This window comes from Lissotriton vulgaris, chromosome 10, assembly GCF_964263255.1.
Source record: "Lissotriton vulgaris chromosome 10, aLisVul1.2, whole genome shotgun sequence".
NCBI lineage: Eukaryota > Metazoa > Chordata > Amphibia > Caudata > Salamandridae > Lissotriton > Lissotriton vulgaris.
The window spans coordinates 220,529,259-220,552,129 of NC_141698.1; positions in this window are offsets into that span (position 1 = coordinate 220,529,259).

Consider the following 22,871-nt stretch of genomic DNA (forward strand, 5'->3'; position numbering starts at 1 on the left):
AGGTCAGATCGGTGGCTCCTTTTCAGGGGAGCTAGGGCCAGTCTGGAGCAACTAGACCAGCAGTGTAAATTCGAAGGATCGTCATCACAGAGGCCACTAGCCAACGGGCAAGTGACCGGACAACGCATCAAGCAGGAAAAGTACAAAAGGGCCCCACGCAGCACTCGGTGAGTGTGGAGAGGTGATCTTCGGTGCACAGGCTGCTCGGGGCTGGGGCTTCTTAATCTCGAATGCACAGCTTCGAGGGTGCCTCAGGAGCTGCACGGGAAGCACTTTGCTGGCTTTCCAAGATGGCCGGTCCCACGTCTCACGTCGCCTCCATGGGTCTCAGCTTTGCTAGGACTGTGGATCGAGCTGTTGGAAGTCTGGGAGTCCAGGTCTTGTCGATCTCTGTCGTTCGAGCTTCGGTGGGAGCAATGGCAAAGAAAACCTTTGAGCGCTGATGGTGCCTGCTTGCACAGGGTGGCCACTCCTTGACCACAAGGGAGATTCTTCAGTCTTCTACGTCGAGTAGGATGTCGAAGGGTCCAGAGTTTTGTATCAAAGTTTCAGTCAGGATGATCTGATGTGCCATGGCACAGCTCCTACCTTTATTCCAAATCGTGGGGCTGGATCACCTGCTAGGTCCCTCCTATGGGTAGGACCCAGGAAGGGGGTGGTTACACCCCTTTCCCTTTGTCCAGTTTTGCGCCAGAGCTGGGGCTGGAGTGCCCCAGCACCGGTTTGAACAGGACTTTGCATGGGACACCTTGTGTGCCCCAGGCAGTGTCTAGTTTCATTCAGCCCTCCCTGCCCCAATCCACTATCTCCTGTCTGGGTGGTGTAACACCTCCCTGTGACAGGAAACCTTTTGTCCATGCCTCCCCTGCCGGAGTTTCGGTCAGCAGCAGGAGGCCAGACTTGTGTCTGTGGCAGCAGCATCCATTTTGTGATGCTGAGGCTCTGGTTAGATTTAACCGCGTTTAAGGAAAGTAGCATGTCTTCTCCCTCTAGAAGGGTGGAATGCTACCCCCGTCGCCAGGACTGGCGAGGGGGTAGTATTCCAAAGTGTATGACACCTTACACAACATGTTTTGATAAAGCCAAACCATAGTTAGCAAGTAACCGATTATAATGCACTTAAGAGTATATGGTATGGCAATATCCCAGAACAGCTATAAGGACTTGGTTCCGAAAGCTGCAGACAGGCTCAGCTCATGCTAGAGCACCATCTCACATAAAACCAAGCACTCTGCCTCCAGGAGTGTTAAGGCCTGGCATAGGAGTGACTTATAGGTACATATGTGTCCAGATATAGGTTTAGATATAGGTATACTATATCTAAGCAAGGGGTGATTACACCACCTTGCCCCAGCTGAGTGATCAGCCAGTTGTGTCATTTTGGATGGCCAGCCAGGGGTGGCAAAAGATATGCTGCAGCCCCTGGTAGGCCTTGGATGCACCTATGCCCTGGGTACCTATGGTACACTGTACAGGAGCTCATAAGGTGACCCAATACCCAATTGGAGATGTACCTAAGGTACATGGAGTCCATTTTAAAGAGAGAGCAGATAGCCTGGGACCCTGATTAGCAGGATCCCAGGCCAACTAATTCGAAAACCAGCTAAACACTATGCAAAACAAGCATTTGCAATGCAATAGGTCTCGCATTAGGAAAGTTTGATGTTTTGGTATTGTAAATTTATTTATGTTTTTAATAGTGAAAATATAGGAATTAATAGTTTTGTATTTTACAATGCCAATAGTTTTAATGTTTTTTAATGTGACACCTTTTGCAATTGTAATACAATATGTGTTGTTTGTATGTGACTTATATGTATTGATATTACAAATAACAATGGCTTCTAATGAAATGTATGAATCAATTTTTAAATAAAAGTTATTGTAATGTATAATGGTAATTGGTAAACATTTTGCAAATAACTTGGTGGACTTGTATTTGGAGGGTGGAGTTTGATTGTGGTTTTGTTTTTTGAGCCTGTTGTTTGATGGTGGATTTGGAGGGTGGAGGGTGTAGTTGGTGTTGGAGGGTGGATTTGGAGGGTGGATTTGGAGGGTGGAGTGCTGAGTGTTGCTGTTGTGGTGCTGAGTAGTATTGTGATGGTTTTGAGTTGTGCTGTGGTGGTGCTGACTGATGCTGTATGGTGCTTAGTGGTGCTGTGGTGGTGCTGCTGAGTGATACTGTGGTGGTTCTGAGTGATAATGTGGTGGTGGTGAGTGGTGCTGTGGTGGTGCTGGGTGGTGTTGATTGAATTTGTGGTGGTTGTGCTTGGTGCTGTGGTGGTGTTGTGGTGGTTCTGGGTGGTGTTGAGTGGTGCTGGGCTGGTGCTGAGTGGTGCTGTGGTTGCGCTGAGTGATGCTGTGGTTGCGCTGAGTGATGCTGTGGTGGTGCTGAGTAGTGCTGTGGTGGTTTTGAGTGAAGCTGTGGTGATTTTGAGTGATGCTGTGGTGGTTCTGAGTGATGCTGTGGTAGTGCTGAGTGGTGCTGTGGTGGTTTAGAGTGAAGCTGTGGTGGTTATGAGTGATGCAGTGGTGGTGTTGTGGTGGTTCTGGGTGGTGTTGAGTGGTGCTGGGCTTGTGCTGAGTGGTGCTGTTGTTGCGCTGAGTGGTGCTGTGGTGGTGCTGAGTGGTGCTGTGGTGGTGCTGAGTGGTGCTGTGGTAGTGCTGAGTGATGCTGTGGTGGTGCTGAGTGGTGCTGTGGTGGTGCTGTGTGGTGCTGTGGTGGTGCTGTGGGTGGTGCTGAGTGATGCTGTGGTGATGCGATGGATAGTTTATGTTTATGTTTTGGCAACTTGTTTAGCTCGCAATTACCCTGGGGTGTCTCGGCGCTTAGTGATTCTGAGGATAGACAAGTGGAGCGCAGTTGATGTGTAAACAGCCAGGTTTTTAGTTGCTTCCTGAAGCTAATTAGGGTGGGACTGGTTTTGATTGTGAGGGGGAGGGAATTCCACAGTTTGGCTGTGGAAATGACAAAACACCTGTCGCCCCAATTAGCTTTTTTTGTTCGTTGGACGTTGAGAAGGTGAGCCGATGCTGAACTGAGTGTCCTGGATGATACAAGTGGGCGGAAGGCATGTTTGAGGAAGTGCGGGCAGAGTTGTTAATGGCCTTGTAGGCGATACACAGTGCCTTGAACTTAGTCCGGCTCTTGACAGGAAGCCAATGGAGCTGGTGGATAAAAGGGGAAATGAAACTGGATTTGGGGATACCTAGGAGAACTCTCGCTGTGGCGTTCTGTACCAGTTGGAGCTTGTTTAGGACCTTTTCCTGTGCGTTGAGGAGGAAGGCATTACAATAGTCGGTTCTGGAAAAGATTAGGGTGGTGGTCAGAGTTTTTCCCGCCGAGGTTGGGAGGTAGGGGAGGAGTTTCTTAATTTTTCTTAATGTGAGGGCGATAGATAGATAGAGGGAGGGCGAAAGAAAGATAGAGGGAGGGCGAGAGATAGAGGCAGGGTGAGAGGTAGAGGCAGGGCAAGAGGGCGAGGGATGGAGTGTGGGTGAGGGATGGAGTGTGGGCGAGGAATGGAGTGTGGGGCGGGGGAGGGATGGAGTGTGGTGTGGGGGAGGGATGGAGTGTGCAGCGGGGGAATGGATGGATGGATGGATGGATTGAGTGCAGGGATGGATGGAGTGCGGGGATGGATGGATGGAATGGGGGGATGGATGGAGTGGGGGGATGTATGGATGGATGGATGGAGTGGGTGGATGGATGGATGGAGTGGGGAGATGGATGGATGGAGTGGGGGATGGATGGATGGATGGATGGATGGAGTGGGGGGATGGATGGATGGAGTGGGGGGATGGATGGATGGAGTGGGGGGATGGATGGATGGAGTGGGATGGATGGATGGATGGAGTGGGTGGATGGATGGCTGGAAGGAGTGGGGGGATGGATGGATGGAGTGGGGGAATGGATGGATGGGGTATGCAGTCTAAATATCAAGTTTTTTTTAATCGAATGGACATAATATCGAATCAGGATTATCGAGTCTGCAATAGTATCGAGGTAAGTAATATCAAGGTAAGTGTCATGAATCCTCTATCCGGGTAAGATAGAGAAACTAGCTTCCTATTAAAAAAACCCGACCCAATCCCGTGCACCTGCACGACCGTTATGTATTTGATGTGTGGTGCTTTTTATTTCACTTATATTCTGCCATTGTGATGTAATGTAATACTTGCATGTTGCCATGAGTTTTAGGTAAAGGTTTTTGTTTCTTTGCGAGGTTTCTGGGAGAGGTCTTATCTGTTTTATTTGAGCTGCTAGCACACGCATCTATTTGGTGCACTAGGAGCCGGTCTGAAGGTTTTGGCACGCATCTATTTGGTGCGCGATGTGCCGCTTGAAGGATTTCACACGCACGTGTTCTGCGTGCATGGATTGCTTCATCAGCAACCCTCGGCAGCTAGCGTGCACTACTTTCCTGGGTGCGGTCTCTATTTAAACCGCACCCAGGCTTCTGGAAACCGCTTTGCCTCGCGAATTTCCAGGAAGAGACATCGCGTCTGAAGACTCCTTCATCCTGCCTCGCCTGGAAGCCCCGATTAACACTCCGGTTTGTTTCCAAGGGGATTACAAACATTTCCTGCATTTTCCTGTCACCTGTTCTGGAGAAGACTTTCTGAAAACAAGATAAGTACTTTTGTTTCTTTAAATAAATGGCGCCCATCGCAAGAAAGTAACCAAGTAAATCCTCAAGACTTTGAAGCTGAATTGCTAACGTGGGACAAATTATTCTTGAAGAGTAGAAAAGACAAGAGGAAACCTATTTCTTTTTCTGAAGTATAGTGTGCAAAATCATTAATTTTGTGTTTTTATGTCATTTGATTGTTACAAGAGCTTATTGTACTGGGTTCAGTTTTGATAAAGGATAGAACACTTCAAGAAGGTATTGAAAGTGTTCAAGTTTTAATAACAATCTTATATTCGAAAGAAAGGTGTTGCGCAGAATCCCCTAGTGATATCTACATAGGGAAGGGTGTCTTCTTTTCTTTTTGGGTAGTCCACAGGTTGGTGCACAAGAGAAATAAGGAGCATTATCGGGTCGTCAAGAAGATATTCACAAGTACGTTTCAGATAGAGGAAGGAGTTCTTATATTTCTGTTAATAAAAAACCTTTGCTAAGTGATATATTTGTTTTGCTTTCAGGCCTACTAAATCCGCCCCCTCAAGACTGAACTTCATCTATCCCCTCGACGACACCTGTCCAAAAGAAATACTGGACCAAGTCAGAACCTTGCTGATTGCAGGTAGGAGACTTGTAGAATAGGTTAAGATAAGCCTTCTAGGGAAGGGTCAGGGGAGGTAGTGTAAGAAATTTAAGGAAAACAGTCTTGAGTACTATTAATGTCCATCCTGCTTGTTGTTTCGCAGGTCGACAGCAAGTCAACGTCCTCTTCACGACGTCCAGTACCGGCCTCCTTCCTTTAAGTCTAAGTTTAATCTAACTGTAATTTGAGATCAGTGAGTTTATAATTAGACTTTTTGGAAGTTTGGTCCCTTGCGTCTCTGCGAAATCTTCTACGTCATCCAAGAGATTCCTGGTCCAGCCCAAGGTAAGGGACGACGTAGCTTGACCTTGACAGTAAGTAATATCGATTTTAATAGTAAAAAAAAAATATCGAAAGTAGTAATATCGAGTTGTTAATATCGAGTGTGTAAAATATTGTTTATGTTTGTAAGTAATTAATATCGAAAGTAAAAATATAGAGTGTCAGAATATCGAATGTAAAAATATAGAAAGTTAAAATATCGAAATTATAAATATAGAGTGTAAGAATATTTATATTTGGTTTTTAGATTGTTAAATATGTTATTTAAGTTATTAAAAAATATATATATTTTCATATAATTTTTAAGAAATATTTTTTTTTTATAAAATATTAAAATAAATGTATAATAAAATTTAGGAGTGGGATGTGGGTTTTTAGGGGAATAGGGTGGGGAGTGTGCCTTAAAAAAGTGATTTTTTTTTTAATATTTAAATAATTTTTTTTAAAATTTACAAAAAAAATTAGGAGTGAGATGTGGGTTTTTATGGGAATAGGGTGGGGATTGTTTTGAAAATTTGAATTTTTAAAATTTAAATTTGTTTTTTATTAAAAAAATAAATTATTAAAAAATATTTTAAAAACAATTGATAAAAATGTAGGAGTGGGGTATATGGGTTTTTAGGGGAATAGGGTGGGGATTGTTTTAAAATTATCAATTAGTAATATTTTTTATTTATTTAAAAAAAATCCAAAATTAACATTTTTCAAATTTATACTTACATTTAGGAATGGGATGTGTGTTTTTATGGGAATAGGGTGGGTAGTTTTGTTAGAATTTGTAATCATAATTTTCGTTTTTATAAAATTAAAAAAATTAATTTGTTTATAAAAATTTAAAACATTTTAATTGAAATTTAAGAGTGGGATGTGGGTTTTTATGGGTATAGGGTGCGTAGTGTTTTAAAAATTAGAATTTGGGGGGCGTGGCTACGATGGCGGCCTAAACGGACGTGCTTTGTGTGGCTCCCCGGCCCAATGCCCCGTAGCACGGTGTAAACTGCTGAAATCCCCCTAGAACTTAGCTCAAACTTGCACCGCTGGGTGGTACCCCACCGCAACACCCCCCTGGCCAAATTCCGGACCGGCAGAGGACACCGACACCCCATTGCGCCCGCTGCTGCTGAGGCCGGAGGGACCGACGCAATGGCGGCACGGAGCTGAGGCTGCCCGGCGGGGCCGGAGATGGAGGAGCGGTCTGCAGACCTGCGGCGCGACCCTGCCAGAGACGGTGAGAGACGTCCGCATCCCAGCGACGGCTGCACGACCGGCGCATGGCACCCTCTGCACTCGGGGACCGCGCAAAGATCCGGCGGGTCCCCGCAAATCTAGCCCCCGGCTCCGGGCCTACACTGTGACCGGACGGGACCCAGAGAAGGAGGAGCGGTCTGCAGACCTGCGGCGCGACCCTGCCGGAGACGGTGAGTGACGTCCGTATCCCGGCCGCGGCTGCACGACCGGCGCCTGGCGCCCTCTGCACTCGGGGACCGCGCAAAGGTCCGGCGGGTCCCCGCAAATCTAGTCCCCGGCTCCGGGCCTACACTGTGACCGGACGGGACCCCTTCCTGGGGAAACGAGTCTGCCCGTAGCTGCCGCACCTCACCCGCCGACCACCCACAGCCGGCGCCTTAGTCCGGCCCCTCACCTGGAGCTCTGTGTCGACGGAGGGCCTCGCCCTGGGGCCGGAGCACCAACAGCCGCTGCTGGCTCTCCCGCGGGGACAGCGCCATACATGAGGCCCCGGCGTGGGGCCTGTCTTTGCTGCACCGGCAAGCGACCTCGCTCTGAACACCTTCAGACGCCTCCTGCGCACTCGGATGAGACTGCCAGTCGACGCTGACACCTAGGCCCTTCTGCGCCACGGCCCGGGCCTGCTACCTCTGGCCCCCTGTGGACTAGGAGCTGCGTGGGATCACAACGGGGCTTTATCCACACAGGACCCTGCTCTGCCACTACGGTCCCCCGGCTCCGGCTTGAGGACACCCCTGCGCTGCTCTGCCAGGCCACGCTGCACGCGATCTGGAAGCGAACACCTCCGAGGCTTCTGGAGGGACCGACTGCGCCCCTGACACCGGAGCACGGCGGACTGCCGGCCTGCTGCCCCACTCCCCGGCTTGGGGCCTGCTCACGCCGGTGGGTAATTGGCGCTCCTGGCGCTCACAATAGCCCTTGTGCATCGGCCGCTACCACCAGTCGGGTTCCCCCACCTCCGGGGGGCCATCGGTGCCCCATCTTCAGAGAACTGACCCTACCCGATTTGCTCCCCACACTACCGGCGGGGGCCTGGCCTCAAGGCCCGGGGTTGATCGCACGTTTCTTCCGACGCACCCACCCTGGGAACCCTGCAGGTCTCTCCCACGGAACCTCACCTGGCCTCTATCTCTTGACTAAAACACTTAAGGCGCCGGACTGCCGGGGCGCTACATCCCGCTCCAGACGCCATCTACGCGACTCCACCGGAGAGCCCGCCAGGCCTCGCGGACTCTGCATCTCACACCAAAGGAGCCCCACCTGAGTCCCTCTTGCCCCCTCAGTCCGGTTCAACGAGTTTCTGACTTTGACAACATGACACACTCCAGCCGCAAAGGGACTCGGAACATCGTGGACCTCTTGAACAAAACCGCACCGAAAGTGGAGAAGTCCCAACCAGCGGTCTCCCCGAAGCCCCAAGCAAGCCCCCGGGGACAGGAAGAGGACAATGCCCCCATCACTAAAGCCTTCCTGGCCTCCCTCTTCAACACCCTGAGGGAGGATTTTCAAGCCCTGAAACAAGAACTAACGGGGGAACAGCGGGAACTGCGCCGAGACCTGGACGGCCTGGGCGAGCGGGTGGCTTCGGTGGAGGAGTCGGACCAGTCACGCAGCATGGAGGTGGATAGGCTGCAGCAAGAGATCCTTCGACTCCAGGACCAACAGGTAGACTTGCAATCGCACTCAGAAGACCTTGAGAACCGCTCCCGGCGGAACAACATACGGGTCCGCGGTGTCCCGTTAAAGGCTGTGAAGAACGATCTGGTTGAATATTTACAAGCACTGTTCCGGGAGATTTTGGGTGAACCTCAGGACTTTGAAATACGAATCGACAGGGCACACAGAGTTGGCCTGGCACGCTGAGAATCAGCCCCTCCACCGGATATTCTGGCTTTCCTCCCGGACTTTCCCCTCAAGGAACGCATTCTGCGGGAGGCCCGCAGGGCACAGCCTATCCAGTTCCGAGACGAACCCGTGGCTCTTTTTCAGGACCTTTCCCCCATCACTCTACAGAAGCGCAAGTCCTTCCGGATAGCAACAAACTTCTTGAGAGACAACGGTGTACCCTACTCCTGGGGTCATCCGTTCCGCCTGATCTTTAAGTGGAAAGGCTCGCTCCATCAAATCAGATCGCTCCGCGACACCTGTGCCCTACTGAATATTGAAATGCCGGAGGGGTCCGAATCCAGAGACGCATCCCCACATAGATCACAAGATGACTCGTCACGGCGGCCGAGGGACAGCTGGCAGACAGTGCGACGAAGGCGCTCCCCGAGACGCGTCCAGAAGCCGGATCCTGCCACAGTCGCTCAAGAATGGGAGGCGGCTGTGCAAGAGGTGGCGGACAACACTGCAACCGATCTGTAAGACAATGTACTCTTGGGGGTTTTCTTTCACGCTGTAATCACCTGGGGCGACAGGTCGGGGGGCCACCACTTCGGCCGCTTCCATGGTACCCCTTCCACTGATTTCCTACGGACCTGTGTCATACACAATTAGGCCCGAGACTCTGACTAGTTCCAGTTTTGGGGTTTGTTCTGGGGAGGAGGGAGGGGCGGAAGGAGGGTTGGAGGGGGGCTCTGTTGAACCTAAGGGGGCACATCTTGTTGGAGTTTGGAAGTTGTGCTGGGGGGAGTTCAGGGGGGAGGGGAGGGAGGGTTGGGAGTTGGGGGGGAGGAGATGGTTGGAGGGGGGACAGTTGGGGACGTTGGGGTCAAGGGGGGTGGGGAACACGACATCTGGACCCTCCCGGTGTGGTATTTGGGAATAGCGATGGGCCGACACGGGGACCGGGCAGGCCCCGGAGGTGCTAGGCAGGTTGCGCTGCTCACACTCCCTCATAAATGGCTAGCCCTACCCTGAAGGTTCTCACCCTAAATGTGAAAGGGCTTAATAACCCCGTTAAGCGCAGGGTTGTCCTGTCCTTCTTAGAAAACCCCGGGGCGGAAATCTGTCTGCTCCAAGAAACTCACCTACTTTCCAAAGATTGGCACAGGATGCGATCCAGGGCCTTTCCGATTCAGCACTACTCCTCAACCCTGGAGAAGAAAGCGGGGGTGGCATTGCTGGTAGCGCGTCACTTTAGGGGTCGGTTGGCGATAAGGTAGCTGAAATTAAGGGGAGGTTTCTAGCCCACACTGTCCATATAGGGGGTTGGATATGGTGGTGGGCTCTCTCTATGCTCCAAACACCAGGCAAGAACCATTCCTTAGGGGGGCTCTGGCAGACGCACTGCAACACAACACTAAAGCCATATTAGTGGGCGGGGACACAAACCTAGTGATGGACCCCGCCATAGACCGATCCGGCCACCGGCAGGGGTTTGCCGGGGCGATCACACAAGAGGGGAGTCAATGGCTGTCAGAGGAGGGGTTCGTGGACCTGTGGCTCAAACACCATCCTGCTGCCCCGGGATACACTTTTTACTCTCACGTGCACCGAACTTACGCACGCATCGACCACTTTTTCGGTACCGCGGACATGTCTCCCCTGATAGAGGATGTGGAGGCGCTCCCGGCGGCGTTGTCAGACCATGAAACGCTCGTGGTGCACATGCATGCCCCTAGGGTCGCACAAAAGAAAGGTAGATGGCGCCTCAATGATGCACTCCTGCAGCATGAGGGGGTGATGCAGCGGCTCCGGGACCGCATCGCGGAGTATCTGCAGACCAACGACACCCCTGAGGTCTCCCTAGCTGCAGTGTGGGGGGCGCTTAAAGCGGTAGCGAGGGGGGAACTGATTTCGGTCGCCGCGGCGGAAGCCAAGGGGCGGAGGGAAAAGAGACAATCCTTATCCACTCAGGTGCTTGAACTCGAGCAAGCCCACAGTCGGACCGGGGCCCCCAGGATCTGGAGGCAGCTTAAGGCGGTCAGGGCCCAACTTGCCAGCTTAGACTTGGATAGGGCGGAGTACGCGGCCCTGAGACTGCGCCACACTTATTATGTGGGCGGTGATAAGACAGGTCGCCTGCTGGCGAGCTGCCTCAAAGCCAAAACCCTGCGGGCGAAGGTCCGCTCCATCCGTACCCGGGATGGGACGGTCGTCCGAAAAGATGACCACATAGCGGAAGCCTTCCGCGTGTTTTATGCCTCGCTGTACACGGCGGAGCCGCCAGCTGGGGGGGTTTCCGCTGCCACCTACCTCCAAGCCACGGAGATAACGCCCCTAGATGAACCCACCAGGGCCTCCCTTGATTCCCCCATCCGAACCGAGGAGGTCGTCTCCGCGATCGCGCGTCTCAAGCCTCTGAAGGCCCCGGGCCCAGACGGCTTTTCGGCGAGCTTCTATAAGGCTTTCTGCCCCCAAATCGCACCAGTATTAACGAGGCTTTTCAATTCCTTTCAGGGCAGGGGCTCCATCCCACAAGACATGTTGGAGGCTGACATCGTGGTCCTCCCTAAACTGGGCAAGGACCCGTCCCATTGTAAGGCATACAGACCCATCTCCCTACTTAACCTCGACCTAAAACTATTCACGGGCGTGCTGGCGGCCAGACTGGGCCCGTGCCTGCCGGGCATCATTGAGCCAGACCAAGCAGGATTTATCCCCAACAGGCAGTGTGCAGACAATACCAAGCGCCTGCTTCATGTCATTGATAAGGACCACTACAATGACTCCGACGAGGTCCTACTCTCTGTGGATGCCGAGAAGGCGTTCGACAGGGTGGACTGGTGATATCTGGACGCAGTCCTGGAGCGCTTTGGGTTCGGGGACCGGTTCCGCACATGGGTCGCTGGCTGCTATGCCGCCCCGCAGGCCAAGGTCATAGTCAATGGGGTACGCTCGAAGCCTCTAGACATCCGACGAGGTACCAGGCAGGGGTGTCCTCTCTCGCCCCTGCTATTCGCTCTCTATATCGAACCACTAGCCCAGCGAATCCGGGACAACAGGTCCATTACAGGCATCCGGTTTGGTGGAGAACCACAGACCATAAGTCTGTACGCGGACGACGTTCTGGCGGCCCTGGAGGACCCCCAGACGTCGGTGCCGACTTTCCTCTCGGAGATAGCGAGCTTTGGGAATGTCTCGGGGTTCAAAATGAACGTGGAGAAGTCCCTAGTCCTGCCACTAGGTCGGAACGCGAAGGCGGCAAGGCGAGCCCATCAGACGTACGGGGACCTCCAAGTTCAGATGACCATACCCTACCTAGGCATCTCCCTAACCCCGAATACAACCCAAACGGTCGAGCACAACTATACAGCTCTACTGACGGCCCTGAAAGGGGACCTGGCAAGATGGAGCCGTCAACCACTTTCTTGGTTGGGACGAGTGGCGGCGATAAAAATGACCCTACTACCTAAGGTCCTGTACCTGTTCCAAACCATTCCGGTCACGCCCCCACTCGGCGTGCTCAAACAGTTACAGGATGCCATCACACGCTTTGTGTGGACTGGTAAGCGCCCGCGTCTGCGGAGAGACCTGAACACGCGGACCACAGCGGAGGGCGGACTCGGGATCCCTGACCTGCGTCGCTACTTCCAAGCGGCGCAACTCCGCTATCTCCTGGAATGGAGTAGGCCCGAGTCGGAGAAGCGGTGGTTGTTTCAAGACCGGGCCATGGGCCAGATGTCCCTATGGAAAGTCCCATTCCTGGGACGCAGAGACAGGCCTTCATACCTCCGGAAATCGCCCATCACGCGAACGATAATGCAGGTTTGGGGCAGTGTAGTGGTCCCGAAGGGCCTTACCACGTTCCCGTCCCCGATGTCTCCTTTGTTTGGGAATCCGGCGTTCCCCCCGGGATTGACCCCTGGATCGTTCCCGCAGTGGCAGGACTCTGAATGCAAGGCGGCTGGAGACCTCTTCGACCCTACGGGCTTTATGCAGATGCACACTTTGCAAGACGGCTTTACACTCCCACAGATCCAACACTTCCAATACTTCCAGATCAGACACTCGCTCACGGAGAGGGAAGTGCTACCCCACGTGAGCAGACCCCTAACAGCCTACGAAAGATGGCGCCACACAAAAACAAATGACAAACACGCAATCACTGACCTCTACACGATGCTCGGGCCGCTTCCCCCCGCTGCGCGGTCGGCGGGACAGAATATATGGGAGCGCGAACTGGGACGATCCTTCACAGACAAGGAATGGCAGGACATATACTTCAGGGCCCACCATACCGCCCGCAATGTAGCCAGTAAGGAGGCGACGGTGAAGATAGCGTACTACTGGCACCTTACACCAGCGCTGCTTCATCACAGCAACCCGCGCAGGGACCCCGGGTGCTGGAGGGGTTGCGGACAACAAGGGACACTAACTTACATCCTATGGGAATGCCCAGAGGTTCAGGGGTACTGGGAGGAGGTGCTCAAGAGCTTTGACACACACTTTGACACGGACATTCCCCGGTTCCCGGCATACACGCTTCTTGGCCTTCCCAATGCTATCACATTTCCACTCAAATCGATCAGGGGAAGACAGGTGGGGCTAGCGATGGGGGCAGCCACCCAACACATCCTTTCTCTGTGGGGCACCTCTAGGAAGCCTACTCACACGGGGTGGCTCCACCGCCTATGGTATATTATGGGAATGGAGAAAATACAGGCCTCCCTCACTCAAACTAGAGACGCATTCCTGGAGACATGGCAGCCCCTCGTCTCTCTCCTTTCGGAGGAATTTAACAAAATAACCTGCCCAAAATACCTCAGGGTGCTCCGGCTCCCAGACGACTTTCGGGGGGAACCCCGAACACCCAACTAATCCTGCCTATCCAATGAGCCTCATAAACACAGATATCACTGCACTTGCCACACCGGGGAAGGGGAGTTGCGGGTGGGATGGGGGTGGGGTCGGGGAGGGGGAGGGATGGTTGGATGTTCATAGGACGTATCTGAGCTTTGCATCGCCTATTGGGCCTCCCCAGCACCCATGGACACAGTCTACGCAGGACCATTGGGCCCCGCTGATTGGGGAGGGTGGGATGGCTACAGTTTGTCGGGCGACTGCATGCACGCCTGTATTGTTGACGTGTCCTATGTCTGTCTTGTTGAAATTTCAATAAAAGATTTAAAACAAAAAATTAGAATTTGTTCAATTTATTTTAAAAATGTTACAATACAAATACAATTTAAAAAAAAAAGTAAATTATCTTGGTATTGTGTACAGTACATTCCCTGAGTTTGTTGTTGATGGAGTGGGATTAGTTAATAATATTGTTTGATTGTCCAGCATCTTCCCAGAGTTTATACTTGGTGGAGTGGGAATAGTAAATTATTCAATGAAAAAACCATAGGTTATAGTCCATATATAGTTAGGAATTTGCATTTACAAAACCTTGAAAATTCAATGAAAAAACCATTGGTTATAGAACATATATAGTTAGGAATTTGCATTTACAAAACCTTATTTTACTCGCATAAAACCATTGAAATTCCATATATAGTTAGATGCGCTAACTATATATCGTGCACCCGCAATCCACTGCTGATGATGTCACATATTACATCATTCATGACATGGTCAGTGACATCACTGATGACATCACTGATGACATCTCAAATGACATCACTGATGACATCACTGATGACATCTCATTTGACATTACTGATCACATCACTGATGACATCATTCATGTGATTATACGATCAACCTCTTCAGACTCTAATATAACCTTAGATACACTCAGTGTAAACAGACACTCACAGACTGTCACTCATCCATGGAGTTACTCACACACCTAGTCAGTCATGCAAAGAATCAATCACACCTCCATTTCCTCAACTATACAGTTATACACACCTTACTTATTCAAACATATACTAACACATATTTACTCTCTTATAAAATCCCTGATACAAGTTCACAATGATCCATACAGCCACTCACACATTCACTGGCTCTTATGCACAGTTATTTATATATGTCAACTCTCACATGTACTGTGTTTTACATATGTACTTACTTTGACATGTAGCACTGAGATATCCATTCACTCACCAATACACTCATGCACACAGTCAACCGCCCATACAGCTGTTTCCACATGCACTTTTGAACCCATACATCTAGTGAATCAACTGCTCACACATCTATGCACAGAGTCATACACCTCCCAGCCACCCACACACACACTCAGTCTCCCATACAAATACTTGGGCAACCAATCAATAACCCATATAGTTACTCATATAGCTACTGATCAACACATGCAGCAGAACAACAGACATAATGATGCACAAATTAAGACAGTTTAGTCACTAACCCATGCACTCAGTGAGACACATTTAATCACTCACTCATACAGTCAGTCATGCACCTACTAAATCCTTCATCCAGACACTTATACATCCACTCATTCTTCAATATGTAAGACATATTTTAACTTTACAGAAACATACAGTCACTGGATGTTGTCATCAGTGATGTCATCAGTGATGTCATTTGAGATGTCATCAGTGATGTCATCAGTGATGTCACTGACCATGTCATGAATGATGTAATATGTGACATGATCAGCAGTGGATTGCGGGTGCGCGATATATAGTTAGTGCAACTAACTATACATGCGAATTTCAATGGTTTTGTGTGAGTAAAATAAGGTTTTGTAAATGCTAATTCCTAACTATATATGGTCTATAACCTATGGTTTTTTCAGTGAATTTTCAAGGTTTTGTAAATGCTAATTCCTAACTATATATGGTCTATAACCTATGGTTTTTTCAGTGAATTTCAATGGTTTTTCAATAGCAAATATCAAAAGCTGTAAAATGTATTCTTCTTTTAAAGGAAAAATATATTTTATATGTATTTAATATAATTTTTTTATGTATATAAATTTTTTGAGGGAACAAATTTATCAACTATCATGCTGAAGAAGAGTGTGGGGATAAAAAAAACAAAGAGGAGGACTAAGAGGAAAGAACAATCAGTTCAAAAATACAATTGCTTTAAAGCATGAAGTGCTTTTCCACACATTTACATTTAAATAACCCATATTAGAACATACAAAATATCTACAGAGGAGACGGTGTACATTGAATTTTAGACTCTTCATTGGTACCTACATGATGGTACTTACATCACCCACACAACACAACAGCTCTATTCAGAGCTACCCTACCTCAAAGCACTCTAAAATATTATTTTACTATTTCCCTTGGTTTTCCCCTTGTTACGCTTTCCGGAACGCTACCCCGTGCGCGGACCGGGCGCTAACCGTGCGAAAATTTGAAAACAAAAGGTTTTTTTTTTTAACATATATGGGCCTCCTCAGCCACCCTCAGAAAACCTAGGGGGTCAGGATATGTCTCCCGTGCCCCCTTATACCCATTCCCAACATTGTTTATCCTCCACCTTGTGACTAAATTTGTCTGAAACACAAGATGGCGGACTCCCGTCACGCTACCGGTGAGCTACCCGGTTCGCGTACCGGGTAGCCCTTCCACCGCAAAAAATCGAAAAAAAAAATATTTTATTTTTTTGCCCTGCAGGGCCCTTTATTAGCCCCCACATCAATCCTAGGGGGTCAGGAGGGGTCTACCTTTCCCCCTTTCATTCATTTCCCCCTTCGTTTATTTCCACCTCTTGTCTCTCGATCCTACCGAGAGACAAGATGGCGGCCGCTCCGGACTGTTTAGAATGTTGACAGTCACCGGAGAGCCAATCCGCTTCTCCTCGCGAAGTTCCGTTACGCGTCTGGTACGCGAACCGGGGCGCTAACCGGGACGCTGTCACAGATATATATTTTTTTTTGAACGTTAATTTATCAAAATCCACTGGAGCACATATCTTGAGACCTAGCAAAGGCACATCAGGCAAACAGTCTCTACAATTTTGCCAAGTTTCATAGAAATCCATTCAGCCGTTCGAGCTAAAAGTGAGTCCAACCGCCCTATGGAAAACTCAATGTTAAAAACACGTTTTGGGACCCCCCTTTTTTCTCGGCCCCCGCTTGACGAAACCCCCCCCAATCTTTCAGGGGACGCTCAGAAACAAAATGTGCCATTTTCCTGAAAATTTCAGCCAATTCCGTCCATCAACGCCAAAGTTATTCAACATAGAATTTTCAGAAATCCCTAATCAAAAAAATCCTAACTATATATACCTACTGGCGACCCCCAGTAGGTAATATATATATATATATATATATATTCAGTGAAAAAACCATAGGTTATAGACCATATATAGTTAGGGATTTGCATTTACAAAACCTTATTTTACTCGCATAAAACCATTGAAATTCCATATATAGTTAGTTGCGCTAACTATATATCGCGCACCCGCAATCCACTGCTGATGATGTCACATATTACATCATTCATGACATGGTCAGTGACATCACTGATGACATCACTGATGACATCTCAAATGACATCTCAAATGACATCACTGATGACATCTCATTTGACATTACTGATCACATCACTGATGACATCATTCATGTGATAATACGATGAACCACTTCAGACTCTAATATAACCTTAGATACAATCAGTGTAAACAGACACTCACAGACTGTCACTCATCCATGGAGTTACTCACACACCTAGTCAGTCATGCAAAGAATCAATCGCACCTCCATTTCCTCAACTATACAGTTATACAAACTTTACTTATTCAAACATATACTAACACATATTTACTCTCTTATACAATCCCTGATACAAGTTTACAATGATCCATACAGCCACTCACACATTCACTGGCTCTTATGCACAGTTATTTATATATGTCAACTCTCACATGTACTGTGTTTTACATATGTACTTACTTTGACATGTAGCACTGAGATATCCATTCACTCACCAATACACTCATGCACACAGTCAACCGCCCATACAGCTGTTTCCACATGCACTTTTGAAACCATACACCTAGGGAATCAACTGCTCACACATCTATGCACAGAGTCATACACCTCCCAGCCACCCACACACACACTCAGTCTCCCATACAAATACCTGGGCTACCAATCAATAACCCATATAGTTACTCATATAGCTACTTATCAACACATGCAGCAGTTTACAGAACAACAGACATAATAATGCACAAATTAAGACAGTTTAGTCACTAACCCATGCACTCAGTGAGACATATTTAATCACTCACTCATACAGTCAGTCATGCACCTACTAAATCCTTCATCCAGACACTTATACATCCACTCATTCTTCAATATGTAAGACATATTTACACTTTACAGAAACATACAGTCACTGGATGTTGTCATCAGTGATGTCATCAGTGATGTCACTGACCATGTCATGAATGATGTAATATGTGACATCATCAGCAGTGGATTGCGGGTGCGCGATATATAGTTAGCGCAACTAACTATATATGGAATTTCAATGGTTTTATGCGAGTAAAATAAGGTTTTGTAAATGCAAATCCCTAACTATATATGGTCTATAACCTATGGTTTTTTCACTGAATTTTCAAGGTTTTGTAAATGCAAATTCCTAACTATATATGGTCTATAACCTATGTTTTTTTCTGTGAATTTCATTGGTTTTTTAAAAGCTAACATCTGTAACTGTAAAATGTATTCTTCTTTAAATCTTAAAATATATTTTAGATGTTTATTAATAATTTTTTTTTTAATATTTTTTTTCTTCGCTTCCAGTTCGCGAACCGGGAAGCTTTCCGTTAGCTCATCTTGATGCCACGATCTAGTACGCGAACCGGTAAACGTTACGTTAGCGGAACTGTGACGCGTCGCGGAAGCGCGACGTATCACGTTGTCGCGTAATGCGTCTAATGACGCGCCGCGTTAGCGCTCCCGGAAGTGCTCCGGACCGCGAACCGGAAGCGATCCGAGACGCGGCGCGCACCGCGTAACGTAAGCGGAACAGGTCATGTGACTTGTTTATCAAAGTTTTCATTGGTTCATTTCACTTTTGGTTTCCAAATGATGTATGACTAGGTCATGTGACCTAAAAATAACACTTTTCATTGGTTCAGAACTTTTGCTTTTCCCAAATCATGTAAACCCCTCCTTCTTTCCTCACTCTGACTTTCATCTTGGTGAGAGAAAGACCATTTTCCTGGAGTTCAGCAATGGCTTCTATACTTGCTGCAGCTGGTGCACCCCCACCACCACCTCCACCTCCTCATAAGAAGAGAGGACCTCCAAGTCAATTTATCTCCAACAGAGAGGAGGAAGAGGAGGAAGAAGAAGAAGAGGATAGAGATCAACCAGAATTTATCCCGGAGTTGCCCCGTGTTTCTAACAGGAAAACAAGTTTCATCTGGCAGTTTTTTTCCATCCCTCCAGGGGACAAGAAGGTCAATGCTAAATATGCCACCTGCCTCATCTGTAAATACAGATTGTCTAGAGGCACAGAGAAAAAATATAGTATGGGCAACTATACTATGCATCGCCATATGGCCAGGTGGCATCCCTTAAACTACAGCCGGGCAGAGTTGAGGGACCTACAAGACAATCCCCCGACAACTCCTGTGGCCAGATCTACGTCAACAATGTCTTTGACAGGAAGAGAGGCACAGGAAACTGTGCCAAACATTCAGCCAAACTTTAAACATATGAGGTTTACCTGTATATATTGTGGTGCTATGCTCTCGTATGGGAACATGAGCGTGAACTTGATCAATATGGTGTTCGAAAACCATAAGTGCCCTAACGCACCCAAGCAGTAATTTTTTTTTTGCTCCTGTTGAGCCCTTTTCAATACCTGTTTTTTTGTTGTTTCCCCTCCATAAAAAACACAAAAAAAACATAAAACTGTTCTAAAAATACAAAAAAATCAAAAAATGTTCAGAAAAAATAAATAAATAAATAAAACAACAAAAACAAAAAAAAAAAGTTATTTTCAGAACTACCTCCCCTTTCAAATAAAATTGCTAGAATGTTTATCACTCTGGCAAGCTCTATTTCTTTTGGTTCGCTTCAAGTTCGCTGACCGGTTCGCGAACTTGAAGCGAACCAAAAAAATATTTTTTTAAAAAAAAGAAGAGTTAGTATAAGGGAAGTAAACAGAGAATAATGTAAAAAGAAAGACAGCTATAGAGAGTAAATCAGAGATAGTGTCAGTGACATCATCAGCAGTGCATTGCGGGTAAAAAGAGTAGAAAACATTTACCTTATAATTCTTGTTACCTTTTTAAAATATTTTTTCATACTTTCAATCTGTAAAAGAGAGAACAAACATTTCCAAAAATATTAAAACATGTATTTAAAAATTAGAAAAGACAAGGGAAAAGGTTCAAGAACAAACAGTTTTTCAACAACTTTGACATTTACAGAAGCCTCTGCTTCTCTACGTCCCCTACACAATCCTAAACATATATATTTTAAACAAACTGTATCTTGATGTTGATGAACTGAGGCCTATTTTGGAACATGGTGCTTCTTTTGCACTGCTAATGTCTCACAATAGTGATGCAATAGCAGCGCAAAAAAGATGTAAAGCCATCATAAAATTGAGTCTAACATTTTAAATGATTGTTTCAGGATGCAAATAAGATGTGTGCTTTCAAGAGCTTTCTTTGAGGTGAGGCCTATTCATTTTTTTTAAAAAAAAAACAGTACCCAGAAGTACAGCTCTGTAAGCATTAACATTGACACTTACAGAAGACTCAGTTTCTCCATATCTACCTCACATTTCTAAATGTATATCATAAGTACAAAAAGCAGAACATTAATTATACATGTTAAATGGTTTATTTTTGCTGTTCTCAGAATGTATCAAATTTCACTTAAATCAGTGACTTGAAGGTATTCATCATGTAACAGCGGGGAAAAAAAAACACAATCAAAATGATTGTGTTTAAAAAACCCATTCAACATAAGAAATCTGAATTCAAAACTCCTTAAAATTAACTTACTTTCAATGACGTCGAAGGATGTCCTATGAACAGCGTCCACTGTGTTGTGCTATAAATATTGTAAGCCCGCCACTTTCTGAAAGAAAACCTCCAACGATTCGAAAAATATGTTACATACAAGAAAAGACTTCTCACATTCTACCACATGTTTCCACTTGGCCAAATCATGTTGCAGCTATTCACAAGTCTTGTAATTCTTCCAATCAAATCCCGTCATTTTCTATTTTCGCAACTTTCAAAAAGAAAACATTTAAGATAATTTTCACAATCCTGGACTACTAATATCTTACCCTTCTTTGTCACTCATGTTCTCCTTTTCCTATGACACTGATACTGCTTACTATGAAGCAGACTTACTTGCATCAGGTTTATATAGTCGGATTTTACAAAATGACATTATAATTAAAAGTTTTGGACCAATAATCTAGACAGCATTGCAGACTTACATTCCCTCAACTTCATGAACATTTTGCAATTCTTCACAGGAAATCCCGAGATTCTTTCTTTAAAATTTTGGTTTTAAAAACACCAGGTAAGAATTTTTAAGGTCAAACGGCAATTTTTTTTTGAAAGTTACAACGGAATCATTGCAGAATGACCAGCCGTTTCGAGACTTTAAATAAGCTGTATAATGTCCTGAAGTTGTTGAAGGACCATCGTGATAGATAATTGCTACAGTTACAAAAGTCCTTCCTGATATTGAAAGCTGAGAAGCCACAACATTTTTTATTAAAGTTGACAATTTTGATCCATCAGGCCTACATCGTTGCATCATTAAAATGACATACTGTCCATATCTACGTATAAGTAATGTTGACATCATTTCAGATTTACATTGGCTACACTCCATGTTGTGATCCGCTGCATTTACTAGCTTATTAAAGGAGACTGATTTACTGTCTGGCAAAGTTAAATATATAAATCTTTCTGAGTCTACACTACTAGTACTTGATACCCTACAATTCTCACAGTCATGCTGCCATTGATAAGAAAGCCCAAACAGGTGATCTACATCTACACCCTCAACTTGCAATATATCAAGCATATACATTAAAAACTCCTGACAATCTTGCTGATTATTTTCAGAGAAGTCTGTTTGACCTGAACATTCATCTAACAGATAACGAACTTCAGACACACTTTCTACTTTTGTTCGATCAGTGCTACATTTTACGAAAACAGAATTCAACAAACAGCATAAAATTTGTTCTGAATTCAACAGAATCTGTTCTTTTAAACTCTCTAGTGAAAAGAGAACATTAACCACTACATTTGCATAGCAGTTGACACCAGAACTGTTTTCAAATTGAAAACCGACAACATCTTCAACAGAATCCACTTTCTTTCTGCTAACAATTTTCGGGTCATTGACTTTTAGTCTTTTTGCAACAACCTCCCTACTATTACTGCTATTTCTACGTTTCCGGCCTACCACACGTTTCTCAAACAAAGGATATTGAGGCAAATGTGGCGCATACTCTCTTCTTAACCTATTGTATTCCTTAACACAATCTAGATCCGCACAAATGTTTGTGACATCACAGTCAATCAAGTACAATCCCGATAAAGTTCTAACTCCTGACAATGCCACATATGCCATACCCTCCTTGAACACAGAACTGCCAATATTCACCAATGCACAGTCTACACTTAAACCTTGCGATTTATGGATTGTCACCGCATATGCCAAGCAAACAGGAAACTGTTTACGGCGAACATATAAGTCTTTAACAAGCAAAAACCTAGCAGAACAACGACCAATTTGCTGTACTTCCTCAATGCCATCAAATTTAATTCTTAAAAATTCTACTCCATCTCTATTTCTGTATTTCTCAAAATCAACAACATTACCCATTGATCCATTTACCAGACCTCTTTCTACATGTAAATTCCTTCTCAAAATGATTCGACAATTTAAACACACATTCAAAGTCTTTTCAAAACCCGCTGTTTTAGATATAGTCTTCTCTAATGAATCCAATTTTGATTTCAAATTGTCTGACAAAATAATTGTTGATCCCATATGCTCTAATTTGTCGATAGCTTCAAGTTTCACAATCTCTTGCTTTTCTAAATTCAACATTTTGTTGTTGAAGATGGCACATTCTGCAAGAGTTGGCATGAGACATATCCCGGATTTCTTCTCAGTAATTTTCTGAAAAATATTCTCAGGCACAATCTCTTGTTTGGGATATAAATTTGACAGTAATCGTGCATTTAAAGCTTCTTTCCCATGCTCGGTCACTTTTCCAATTCTAATATCTTGTAGAATATTC